At 41.4% G+C, this 13,943-nt stretch overlaps 2 protein-coding genes across 5 annotated transcripts in view; both read left to right on the forward strand.

Annotated features, from left to right (window-relative positions):
* The window catches only part of LOC122554162 (volume-regulated anion channel subunit LRRC8D-like), an 80,487-nt gene that overhangs the window by 22,905 nt on the left and 43,639 nt on the right, over positions 1 to 13,943 (forward strand). The window contains exon 2 of one of the 4 annotated variants that reach the window (XM_043698743.1): positions 3,018 to 3,089. The exons of 2 other annotated variants lie outside the window; for them this stretch is intronic. The gene's annotated coding sequence lies outside the window, so the exon portion shown is untranslated. Of the gene's footprint in view, positions 1 to 3,017; positions 3,090 to 12,873; positions 12,993 to 13,943 lie in introns of all 4 variants that reach the window. One more of the 4 variants, XM_043698744.1, reaches the window with a different exon arrangement.
* LOC122554163 (volume-regulated anion channel subunit LRRC8C-like) overlaps positions 1 to 13,943 on the forward strand; it is a 98,179-nt gene that overhangs the window by 2,601 nt on the left and 81,635 nt on the right. The window lies entirely within an intron of this gene.

Consider the following 13,943-nt stretch of genomic DNA (forward strand, 5'->3'; position numbering starts at 1 on the left):
TAACATTCCATTTTATTGTAAAAACCAAAATTCCAGTATTACGTGCTTGCGTTTCAGTGAAAACCCACTTTGCTTTGGTTTGGTCTTAACAATGTATGATCTATCCAGTTAGGTTGTACAATCTGTAACAGCTTTTGTCACCTTGGTTGACTTAGTCAGTACATGCGCCATCTAATCTCTGGAAATACTGCTGCAATCAGACTTGACAATATGTGAGGTTAATTTGTCCAAGGAATTTGTTCCTTTAAACTGCCACAATTTACCCTGCAATCAAATGTCTCCATCCTGCTGTTCCTTTTCATAAAGTGATAGAGACATACAACATGGAAACAGATCCTTTGATCCAACCAATCCATGCTGACCATAATCCCAATCTAAACTAGTCCCATTTACCTGCACCCGGCCCATATCCCTCCAACCTCTTCCTATTCATATACTTATCCAAATGTCTTTTAAATGTTGTAATTCTACCCACGTCCACCACTTCCTCAAGAAGTTTATTCCATACATGAACCACCCTCTGTGGAAAAACATTGCCCCTTGTGTCTTTTTTAAAATTTCTCTTCTCTCACCTTTTTAAAGATGAGCCCGTTAGTCTTGAAATCCCTCATCCTTGGGAAAAGGCAGCTATCATTAACTCTATCTATACACCTCATTATTTTATAAACTCCTATAAGGTTGCCTTACAACCTTTTGTTCCTTCTGTACAGTCACAAGTAAACATCCCCATTCCTGACCTTCTGAGGAAGGGAAGCTTAGTGATGAAGCGGCTGAAGGTGGGCGAGCCTAGGATGCTAACCTGAGGAACTCCTACAGAGATGTCCTGGAGGTGAAATGATTAACTTCCAACAATCACCATGTCTTCCTTTTGTGTCAGATATGACTTCAACCAGTGGAACCCTTTCCCACAGTTCCCATGGATGTTGGTTTTGATAGGGCTCCTTGATCAAAAACTGTAACTCTTATGCCACCCCTGTCAAACATTGGAACAGGAAAAGACAATACAGCCCATTTAAACTACTCTGCCATTTAATTGGATTATGTCTGCTCTGTATGTTGACTCACTTAGCTTATTTTTTTCTCTTTTTCCATAATCCATTAATACTCTTGCCTAATAATTTTTTTCAATTTATTCATTTGTGGGATATGGGTGTCGCTGGCCGACCAGCATTTATTGCTAGTCCCTAGTTGTCCTTGAGAAGGTAATGGTGAGCTGCCGCCTTAAACTGCTGCAGTCCACCTGCTTTGGGTTGACCCCCACAATGCCCCGGAGGGAATTCCAGGATTTTAATCCAGCGACAGTGACAGAGCAGTGATATATTTCCAAGTCAGGATGGTGAGTGACTTACTGGGGGACTTGTAGGTAGACTTGTAGTGGTGATTCCATATATCTGCTGTTCTCATCCTTCTAGATGGAAGTGGTCATGTATTTGGAAAGTGTTGTTTGAAGATCTTTGGTGAATTTCTGCATTGCATCTGGTAGATAGTATATACAGCTGCTACTATGTTGAAGTTTTCTATATACCCCCTAGCCTCAGGTGGCCCCTGAGAGAGAAAGTTCCAAATTGTTATGGTCCTTCATTTTGTGTGAAGAAATCTTTCCCGACCTCACCCGTGAACAGCCTAACTCACGTGTTGAGGCGATTCTCCCCACGGAGAAAATGGTTTCTCCCACTCTTCTTTCTGCCAGAAAGTACTAGAAACTCCAAGGTGTTCCCATGAAGTAGATGCATTGCCCAGTTTCGATGATTATTTCACTTTGATATGCTCTGTCATTCTTTTTGTATGAACCATAGAACATTACAGCGCAGTGCAGGCCCTTCAACCCTCGATGTTGCGCTGACCTGTGAAACCAAACTGAAGACCAACTAACCTACATTGTTCCATTATCATCCATATGTTTATCTAATGCCCATTTAAATCCTGTTAAGGTTGTTGAGTCTAATACTGTTGCAGGCTGGCTGTTCCATGCCCCTACTACTCTCTTAATAAAGAAACTACCTCTGACATCTGTCCTATATCTATCACCCCTCAATTTAAAGCTATATCCCCTTGTGATAGCCATCACCGTCCACGGAAAAAGGCTCTCACTGTCCACCCCATCTAATCCTCTGATATGTCTCTATTAAGTCACTTCTTCACCTTCTCTCTCTAACAAAAACAGCCTCAAGTCCTTCAGCCTTTCCTCATAAAGATCTTCCCTCCATACCAAGTAACATCCTAGTAAATTTCCTTTGCAAAGCTTCAACATCCTTCCTATAATGCAGCGACCAGAACTGTACGCAATACTCTAAGCGCGGCCGGACCAGAGTTTTGTACAGCTGCAACATGACCTTGTGTCGAAACTCAATCCCTCTTCCAATAAACCTAACAAACCGTGTGCTTTCTTAACTACCCTGTCAACCTGGGTGGCAACTTTCAGGGATCTATGCAGATGGACACAGATCTCTCTGCTCATCTACACTACCAAAAATCTTGCCATTAGCCCAGTACTTTGTTTTTCTGTTGCTCCTTCGAAAATGAATCGCCTCACACTTTTCCACGTTAAACTCCATTTGCTACCTCTCAGCCCAGCTCTGCAGCTTATCGATATCCCTCTGTAACCTGCAATATCCTTCCATACTATCCATGACTCCACCGACCTTCGTGTCATCCGCAAATTTACAAACCCATCCTTCTACGCCCTCATCGAGGTCGTGTATACAAATGACAAACAGCAGAGGCCCCAAACAGATCCTTGCAGTACACCACTAGTAACTGAATTCCAGGTGAACATTTGCCGTCAGCCACCACCCTCTGTCGTCTTTCAGCTAGCTAATTTCTGGTCCAAACCAGTATATCACCCTCAATCCCTTGTCTCTGTTTTTTTTTTTTTGCAATAGCCTACCGTGCGGAAGCTTATCTGAAATCCATATACACCACATCAACCACTTTACCCTCATCCACCTGTTTGGTCACCTTCTTCTCAAAGAAACATTCCATTTACAAATATATTTTAATGACCATAATACTTCCAGGTGTCTGCGTTCACCAGGGAGTTTTGAGAGCTGTGTGGACCAGCTGGAATTCATCTTCCCATTTTGATGCAGGTATTTGAACAGTATCTCAATCTGCTGTCATTGTTCTCTTTTTCTCTAAATTGTGACTTATCTAAATTTTCAATCTAGCTCACTGGTATTTTCGCTGTTATTATGACCAATGATCACTTGTTTAAAAACTATTCTGATGCATCTCCATTATGTTCCTGCGGTACAATATTCATCTATTGGTCAAGTTTCCTAAAGCTTTACTGACCTTTCAGTCCAATAAAGAGCTTGCATTTATCTAGCACACTCTTCACACCCTGGGATGTCCTAACTTTTTTACATGCTAATGGGTTACTTTTGGAACGCAGCCACTATATGATGAAGTAGGCAGAAGCAGCAATTTGTCATGTCTTGCAAACAGCAAATTAGCGTTTTAAATCTGTTAATCTGTTGTTGGTAAAAAGCAAAGTGCTGGAGATCTGAATGAAAAACAAAAGTGCTAGATGAACTCAGCAGGTCTGGCAGCATCTATGGAAGGGGTAGCAGAGTTAATGCTTCACAATGTAAACTCTATTTCTCATTACACAGTTGTTGGTGAGTCTATTTTTGGTATTTGCAGAGTGGGGAATGCTGCTTTGATTATAAGGAAGAGACAAAAAAACTGTAGATATTGGAATCCAAGGTAGACAAGCAGGAAGCTGGAAGAGCACAGAAGCCAGGTTGTATCAGGAGGTGGAGAAGTCAACATTTCAGGTTACACCTGTAGCTTTGACTTCTCCACCTCCTGATGCTGCCTGGCTTGCTGTGCTCTTCTAACTTCCTGCTTGTCTACCTTGATTATAAGGAAAACCCCTTAGAAATTGGATGGTACCCTGGGATCGTTTGTACATTAATCTCAGTGGATGGATGACACATTAAACAGAGGATGGTTACCTTTAGAAATCTCGCACTCCCTCAACCTTGTGGTGAAGTACTTAGCTTGGGTCATGTTCTGAAGAACTGGAATGGAGTTTGAATGCTTCTAACTATTTGATTTGGGTGGAAATGCCGGCAGCTATGCTATGTCATACATCTCGGAGTGCTTGAAAGTCAATTACAATGGTAATTCCTCCTACTATTCCAAAGGGGCAATGGTTGAATTCTCTCTCTCATTGGAAATGGTCATTGCCTGGCCTGAATATTACTTGCCTCTTATCAGCTCATGTCTAGATATTGTCCAGGTCTTGCTGTAAACTGATATGGGCTTTCGGGAATCGCGAGAGTCAGGGAGGATCATAAAGAACTGGAAAATCACTAACGTGACACCCCTGCTTAAAAGGTAATAGGGCAAAAGATGGAAAATTACAGGCCAATTAGCGTAACCTTGGTCGTAGGCAAGATTTTGGTGTCCATGAAGGATGAGGTTTCTGAATACTGGGAAGTGTATGGTAAAATAGGGCAAAGTCAGCATGGTTTAATCAAAGGGAGGTCATGCCTGACACATTTGCTAGACCAAGGAGAGGCAATGGATGTTATTTACCTGGACTTCAAGGCCTTTGCACAGGAGGCTGCTGAGTAAGATAAGGGCCCATGGTGCCAGACGCAACATGCTAGCATGGTTAGAAGATTGGTTGTCTGGCATAGACTGGGGATAAAAGGATCTTTCACAGAATGGCAAGTGGTGGTCCACAAGGCTCAGTGTTGGGACCACAACTTTTCACTTTATACATTAGTGATCTAGAAGAAGGAACTGAGGGCATTCTAGCTACATTTGCCGATAAAACAAAGATATGTCCAGGGACGGGTAGTATTGAGCAGGCAGGGAGGGTGCAGAAGGATTTGGACAGGCAAAGAAATGGCAGATAGAGTACAATATGGGAAAGTGTAAGGTTGTGCACTCTCTGGTAGGAAGAATAGAGGCATGGACTAATTTCTAAGTGGGGAGAAAATTCCGAAGCCTGAAGTGCAAAGAGACTTGGGAGTTCTAGTCCAGGATTCTCTCCAGGTAAACTTGCAGGTTGAGTCAGTAGTTAGGAAGGCAAATGCAATGTTGGTAATTATTTTGAGGATCTGAATATAAAAGCACGGATATACTTCTGAGGCTGTGTAAGGCTCTGGTCAGATCACATTTGGAGTATAGTGTGCAGTTTTGGGTTCCCAATCTCAGGAAGGATGTACTGGCCCTGGAGCTTGTTCAGAGGAGGTTCTCTAGAATGGTCCCAGGAATGAAAAGCTTAACATATGATGAACATTTGAGGACTTTGGGTCTATACTCAATGGAATTCAGAAGGATGAGGGTGGATTTAATTGAAACATCCATAATACTGAATGGCCTGGACAGATTGGATGTTGGGAAGCTGCCTCCATTGGTAGGAGAGACTAGGACCCAAGGACACAGCCTTAGATTAAAGGGAAGACCTTTTTAAAACAGAGATAAAGAGAAACTTCTTCAGCCAGAGAGTGGAGAAGCTATGGAATTTGCTGACACAGAAGTCTGTGGAGGCCAGGTCATTGAGTATATTTGAGACTCCGATAGATAGGTTCTTGAGTATCAAGGTGATTCAGGATTACGGGGAGAATAGGGATGAGAAACTTATCAGCCATGATTGAATGGCAGAGCAGATTTGATGGGCTTAATGGCCTAATTTCTGCTCTGCGGTTTTAATATCTGTTTCAGTATCAGGAACAGTGGATGGTGCAATGTTAGGCATTTGTCTCTGGAAAAAACTAAACATCCTGGACTGGCTCTGTAAAGCTAAGTTTGCAAATTTCTTTGGCCATTATTTCCACAGATAATACTTCTGAATTTTGTTATTTTAAATTCTATCAAATCATTATCATCTATTTCACCATCTTTAATTATAAGTGAAGGATAAAGTGCTTTCAATTTCCTGGTTTGGTGTCTGTGACAAGAGGTGAATATTTAATCAGTTGGCTGACATCAGAGTTGCTAGACATCTGAGAGATCCCCCTGACTTGGTGCCTGATTTGAAACTGCCTTTGGGATGGAGAATCACACCCCACAGAAATCACTAGGTCTTCGTGAGCAACTTTCCGCACCATCGGAAAGTACGGTCGGTTTGCCACTAGCTGTAAATTGTCCCTGACTTGCCTCCAATTCTGATTAGTGTAACCATTTAATAGTAGATTGTTTCCTGATTACTATTTGGGTTACAGTCATGTCTGTGAGAACTGTGGATAGGATGTACTTAGGATTTGAAACTAATATCTCCTATGTGGTGTTACATTCCAAGTATTATGAGCTTTTCATTTGGCTCGTGTGTGATGGCAGCTGATGGGTATGTTTGGGCAGGTACTTTACATATCTGTTTCCTCCAAATGGATATTTGTCAGAAACCCTTCTTGCTTTTCAAGATTTCTTGCTAACGCTCCTGTGTAGTACTTTTCAACTCCTTCTGATGAGTGGAAACTGAACCTCTTTCATTGAGTTTATCAGCACTAGAATGACCACTATACTTGTTGGATTCTTCATTGTTGGGAAGGAGTTGCTCAGTGGACTCTGATGAACTTGTTTAATATACTTGTGTTGCATTTTTGCTGTTTCTTAGCTATTCAGTCAGTCCTATTTGTTCAAAACCTTTCTCCCTTTACTCATCACTGTGACTGACTCTACACACTGTCAAATTGAACTTTAATCTTTTTGACCTCTTTGATACCTTTTTCTTTGCTTTGCTAATTCCCCAGCCATGACTTGAAAGGGGTAAACTTTACTTCCTTCTTCTTATGCTTGTAACCAGTAGAGTGCCACAAGGATTGGTGCTGGGTCCACTACTTTTCATCATTTTTCAAAATGATTTGGATGTCAGCATAAGCGGTATAGTTAGTAAGTTTGCAGATAGCACCAAATTGGAGATTGGTGGACAGTGAAGAAGATTACCTCCGATTACAACGGAATCTTTATCACTTGGGCCAATGGAGTAAGAAGTGGCAGATGGAGTTGAATTTAGATAAATGCGAGGTGCTGCATTTTGGGAAAGCAAATCTTAGTGGGACTTATACACTTAATGGTAAGGTCCTAGAGAGTGTTGCTGAACAAAGAGACCTTGGAGTGCAGGTTTATAGCTCCTTGAAAGCGGAGTCGCAGGTAGATAGGATAGTGACAAAGGCTTTTGGTAGAGTATTGAGTATGGGAGTTGGGAGGTTATGATACGGCTGTACAGGATATTGGTTAGGCCACTGTTAGAATATTGCATGCAATTTTGGTCTCCTTCCTATCAGAAGGATGTTGTGAAACTTGAAAAGGTTTAGAAAGGATTTACAAGGATGTTGCTAGGGTTGGAGGATTTGAGCTATAGAGAGACGTTGAATAGGCTGGGGCTGTTTTCTCTGGAGTTTCTGAGGCTGAGGTGTGACCTTTACACAGGTTTATAGAGTCATTAGGGGCATGGATAGGATAAATAAACAAAGTCTTTTCCCTGGGTTGGTGGAGTCCAGAACTAGAGGGCAGAGGTTTAGGGTGAGATGGGTAAGATATAAGAGACCTAAGGGGAAGCTTTTTCATGCAGAGGATGGTATGTGTATGGAATGAGCTGCCAGAGGAAGTGGTGGAGGCTGGTACAATTGCAACATTTAAAAGGCATTTGGATAGGTATATGAATCGGAAGGGTTTGAGGGGATATGGGCCAGGTGTTGGCAGATGGGACTAGATTGGGTTGGGATATCTGGTCGGCATGGACAAATTGAACCGAAGGGTCTGTTTCTGTGCTATACATCTCTATGACTCTACCAAACAAGAATTTTCAGTGAGCCACATAGAGATATTAGGATGGGTGGCCAAAAGCTTTTGTCAGAGTTGGGCTTAAGCATGTCTCAAAGCAAGACAGAGGTTTAGGGTTGTTGGGAGTGATTAGTGATGGAATTGAAAAGGAGAAGTGAAGCTTTAAGGTGGAGTCATTGCCTAACTGGGAGCCAGTGTAAGTTGGTGATCCCGGGTTGGTAAGTGAGCAGAGTTTGGTTTGAGTTAGGATACGAGCAATGAAGTTTTGGATGAGTCCAGGTTTACAGGGGAAACGAGACGGGCAGCCAACTAGAAGTACTCTACAATCTTTTGAGGCTGGAGATAACAAAGACGTGATTGAGAGTTCCACCAGCTAAAGCAGGGTCGATGTTCCAGAAGGTGTGGGTTTGCGTTGTAGTAGTGGAAAGTCTTTGCGGTTGAAAACACAGCTCAGTGGGTTTGCTCCAGTTAAACTTGGGGTGTGTGTGTGTGCGCGCGCGTGTGTGTAATATTGCATGCTCCATCTCTGTAAACATCTTCCTACAAGTTGGCTGAGGCGTAATATTAACAATTTCATTTTTGGAATTGATATTATCTTAATTAATTATTTGTATAAATGTCATCTTATTTTGCTTTTGAGTATGACACTCGATGCAAAGTTAAATCACTCTTGCACATTAACTTAGTCAAGTAGAACATATTAAAACCATGTGTTATTTATGTATCTATCACCTTGCAGTAATGTTAATTTATTACAATTATTGGACCCATACATAAAATGGAATGCTGCTTCAAAGATGTCAGTCCCTTGAGATATGAAGACTTGGTTTAATTGGTCACATTGCAGGCTTGATGCAGGATCTTTCTTTTTGTGTCTTGTTTACATGAAGTCCCCACCTTTTTATTACAGAACATTCTGGTAACTTAATTGGATGAGACAAATAAATATCTAAATTAAATGTTCTGAGGCATGTATTTATAGCATTTTTAATTAAGGACATAGCCAGCACATTTCCAGCTTGAACAACACAATCTTCTGAAAGCAATGACCTGATCTTTTTTTAAAAAAAAAAGGTTAGCCGTGGTATTTTGTGGAATATAAATCGAAGGCTGTGTCATAGTCACACAGCACAGAAATGGACCCTTCAGCCCAACCAGTCCATGCCGAACCTAATCCCAAACTAAACTAGTTCCACCTGCCTGCTCCTGGCCCATATACCTCAACCTTTCCTGTTTATGTATCTATCCAAATATCTTTTAAACGGTCTAATTGTACCCATGTCCACCACTTTCTCAAAGTTCATTCCACCTGCAAACCATCCTCTGTGGGGGAAAAAAAAATTGCCTCTAATGTCTTTTTAAAATCTCTCTCCTCTCACCTTTAACAATGTGCCCCCAATCTTGAAATTCCCCCATGTTAAGGAAAAGACAACAACCATTAAGTCTGTCGATACTTCATTATTTTATAAACTTCTATCAGACTGCCACTGAACCTCCAATGCTCCGGTGAGAAAAGTCCCAGCCTATCTAGCCTTTCTCTTCAACTCAAACCTTCCATACTTAACAACATCCTGGTAAATCTCATCTGAGCTCGCTCCAGTTTCATAATATCCTTCCTTCCTATCCTATGATATCCCATCCTTCCAATAACTGGACGACCAGAACTGGACACGGTATTCCAGAAGAGGCCTCACCAATGTCCTGTACAACCTCAATGTGACTTCAAAGGCAAAGTATAGCCTTTCTTTAAATGTCTTTTTTTTTCCATCGCGAGTAGTAGGTGCAATGTGGTCTTTATTAAAAGAAAGTATCACTTTTTGAAGTTGGATTTTTGAAAACTTTGAAGCTGACTAGTCCTGGTACAGTCGTCGTGTTTTCAAGTTCAACAAGTCAACTTGGGACACTATCCTATTGAAAGTCCTAAGAAAGCATATGATTTCAGCAACCTGGGTAGCAGATCCTAGCAGGGGATTTGATGAAAAGATGCGATTTTTGTTTTTAAAAAAAAAACCTGTGCACTTAATTGCATTAATGAGGGAATATTGAAAGTATTGCTTTGAGACTTCATTTTTAAATTTCTAAATTACATTTATTCAGAACAACAGTAAGATTGAGAGGAAAACCTGTATTTTATTGGAAAGAAGAGCAGAAGTTGCTGGAAAAGCTCAGCAGGACTGGCAGCATTTTATGTAAAGAAATCTGAGTTAACAGTTCAGGTTGAGTAACCCTTCCTCTGAACTGTATTGTATTGGTCCACATTCACCTGTGCATTTATATTAGACACTACTCAGTTCATATAAGGTCCAATTTTCAACAATTGCCTTTCGTTTAGTAATTTTTTGAAACCACAAGCAGAACTGAAAACAAAAATAAGTTCTGCTCGTGGTAAGAAATAGGTCACAAGACAGGTAAGGCAGTTACTGTTGACCTGGGAGGTTGTTATCAATGGTTGGTGAAACTGAAAGCTCCTATTCAACTTGAAGACCCATTGCTTTAGTGTTAAACTGTGTGCAGCAGTGGGACTTTCATCTCCTCTGTGTTAGGTTTCGACCCTGTTGACAGGTGAAAGGCTAATATCCAAACCAACTGCATCTTGTATTCCATCTTTCTCCCAACAAACACACTCAACATCAGAAAATTGCAATCTTGGTGAAATGAATCTGGCTTTGGTTGCATGTTCACATTCTATCAAAGCAATAGAAAAATAAATATTTATATCGTTGTAGCCATCAAGATATTTAGATTCTTCTCTTTGTGGTTCTGGGAAAATATTTGAGTGCAGCATGTTTTCCCCTCCTGCCTATGATAAAGAAAACACCTGTTCTAGTTAAAATGCTGAGCATGTTATATCTGTCTGAAAGGCACTACCTTGAATTAGTCTCATGTGGGTTATCTCCAACAAGTGTTGAACATTGCACATCTCAAAACGCAAACAGCCTTTTGAAGTAATCCTCTGCTTTCTATAGTGTTGTGTATGGATATGATTATGTCTTTGGGCCTTTTAGAATTAGTAGTATGCCTCAGGATAATGTTGTAATCTGCCTCTGATCAATTCTGTTCTGTCTTTGTATCCACAGCTTGTCCAGTAAGCAGTAAACTGACTAGATCACTTATGATAACTGAGTGGCAGTGAATTCTGATATAATCTAGACAAGAAGTAGAAATTTGGGGCCAACCTATTTTGAGTAATCAATGGAATTCAGATCCAGCTCTAGCATCTATTTTGGGAGCATTTCACCATTCTACATTGTTCGTTTGTATCAACTCTGCTTTAACTTAGAAATTTCTGTCATTCACACTACGATTAATCTTTTATGGTTTTTAAAACTCTTATAAACTGGCTATGTCTTGACCTCTAATGGGTGGACTCTCTGCAGTGGATAAATAGTTGAGCTTCCTGTTTGTTTGAAAAAAAATCCCTTTCGGTACAGGTGAGTGATATCTATGAAAAGCCGTGTCCTCATGGGGAAACAGGAAGGAAAAGGACAGGGCGATAAAATGACATACCTCAGTCAGTTGTTTCTCCTGATGTCCACACCAGCCATGTAATGGAGAAGATGGTTAAAAATCACACAACACCAGCTTATAGTCCAACAGGTTTAATTGGAAGCACTAGCTTTCAGAGTGCTGCTCCTTCATCAGGTGGTTATCTGGGAAAATATGAGTGCAACATGTTTTCCATTCCCCTCCTGCCTATGATAGGTAAAACACCTGTTCTAGTTAAAATGCTGAGCATGATACCTGGTGGATTATAACCTGGTGTTGTGATTTTTGACTTTGTACACCCTAGTCCAACACTGGCATCTCCATATCTTGGAGAAGATGGTATGCCTCTCGTCAGCCAGTGTGACACTAAGCATTTCTCCTAGCCATTTCTCATTCATTCCTCCTTTTTCCACTGATCTTTCCTGCCCAGTGGCCAGATGTTTGCAGAGCACAGATGACTATTTACAACATTTTAAAATTGGTTACAGGACCAAGATACATTAGACCCATGCCCATTTTTGGCCAATACAATTCTTGTCAGGAGGAGAAAGCAGCTAGGACGTGAGCTGTAAATGTACAAAACATTAATCTTCTGGACAGCTTGAAAATACTGCTGAATTTGGATAGACCTTATTTTTGCTCGGCTAAGGACATTGACCAAGAGTGTGGGAGCCAAAACTCCCTCATCTGTGCATTTGTAAAGGGCAGGTAGAGTTGAAAGTGTGATGATTTGAAGTCATTTAAATCCCCAGCCCTTTCAAAAATAAGTTGGGCTAGAACTGTCAGCTTTTTGAAACAAAAATGTTGCAGGCATTTGGTCCCATCTTATTCTCTAAAGTACACACCTAGTTGGCTGGGATATTTACTCTTTGGTGATGCTGCTATGAAACACTTTGGGGATGTTTTATGCTGAGGATGCACACCCAATGCAAACTTTTTGATCATATTTGAGGCTGCATTGTAAACTTGTTTAGATTCTGTCAGGTGACTCACTAAAGCTTTGACTTGTAAAGTTAAAGTTTCCAGGTTTGCCTTTTACTTGACCAAGATGAGGACTTTTAATAGAGACTCTGCAGATCTTTGAAAGAAAGCTTCCTCTTAAACCTGGGTTGCTGGTATCTGAGGTCAACTTGATATTTTTATGACCTCATGGACTCTGTACCATAAGACTTTAAAGAAAAAAAGTTAAAATCTTGCCCTCCTGTTGTGCTAATTGTCTAATAAGTGAGAATTGCAACAAATTCAATTGCTGCTGCTAATGGTCAATAATGTATAACACTGGTATAATTGAAGATGCATTTCTCAAGAAAATTCACTTCGAGCCATACAGCATGGAAACAGACTCTTTGGTTCAACCAGTCCTAGCTGACTATGTTCCCAAACTAAACTAGTCGCACCTGCCTTCGCTTGGCCCATATCCCTCCAAACCTTTCCTATTTATGAGCTTATCCAAATGTCTTTTAAACACCTGTGATTGTACCTGCGTCCACTAACTTGTAGTGGAAAAAATAGAACCTGCAAATGGAAGAGAAATTCTGAGAGATCTGAATTCGATGAATGACTCCGTTGTAGGAGGTGCTTGGATTGTGTCCGAAACAAGATACTAGTTAACCAGAGGTTAATAAATCTTAATTTGTTCTGCAGCAGTTAGGAGAACTGAGTCACTGGTGTTGCCAGTGCTGATTACATTTTAAGAAGAAATAATTCGTGGATTGTGAGTGGCCAAGACCAGCATTTAAAGTCCATCCATAATTGCCCTTGAGGTGAGTGGTGAGCCACTGCAATCTATCCGAAAAATCTGAGCAACCAGTTAAATAAGCTGTTTCACACTGTTACTATGTTGTGGCTATGTGAGTGGCATTTCCCACTAACTGGATGCTGCTGTCAGTTCAGAGAGACCTCCTGCCTCCCCCCACAATTGAGCAATGTAGTGTGTGATTTTCATTATTAGGCTGCGAATCCCTACAGTAAGGCAAGGGATGTGAAGTCACCATAGTCCCAGGGGACTGTCTGCATTGAAGGGAGATGACTGGTGGTTAGATCAATCTGAGGGTGGCAACATTTAGAATCATAGCATCCCTGCAGTGCTGAAAGAGGCTGTTTGGCTTTAGAGTTTGCACTGACCTGCCAAAGAGCATCCTGCCCAGACCTAGTTCTCCTATGCTATCCATGGCTAGTCCACCTAGCCTGCCCATCTTTGGACTGTGGGAGGAAACGGGAGTACCCAGAGGAAACCCTCTCCGACACAGGGAGAATGTGCAAACTCCACACACATTCGTCAGAGGCTGGAATCAAACCCAGGTCCCTAGCACTGTGATGCAGCAGTGAGCTAACCACTGAGCCACCGTGCCACCCTAAACTCAGGTGAGGGGCAAGGTTGAGAGGGCAGGATCTTCATGATGACTTCAGCCCCCACCATTCAGGTTCCACACCAGCTGAAGGACCCGTTCTTGTGCTGTGCTGTTGCTTTGCTGCATTACAAGTCAGCCATTCAGCCAACCGAACTATCTACCTTGCAGTTGGTGGATTGAAATCATGAGTTCCAAGATTTTGACCCAGTGACAGTGAGGGAGCAGTGGTATAATTGAGTCAGGATGGTGAGTGGCTTGGAGGGGAACTTTGAACATGGTAGTGGTGTCTTGATGTACCTGCTGCCCTTGTCCTTCTGGATGGAAGGGATCATGGGAAGGTGTTGTTGAAAGCGACTTAATGAG

The sequence above is a fragment of the Chiloscyllium plagiosum genome, chromosome 11 (genome assembly GCF_004010195.1).
Source record: "Chiloscyllium plagiosum isolate BGI_BamShark_2017 chromosome 11, ASM401019v2, whole genome shotgun sequence".
In the NCBI taxonomy this organism is placed as follows: domain Eukaryota; kingdom Metazoa; phylum Chordata; class Chondrichthyes; order Orectolobiformes; family Hemiscylliidae; genus Chiloscyllium; species Chiloscyllium plagiosum.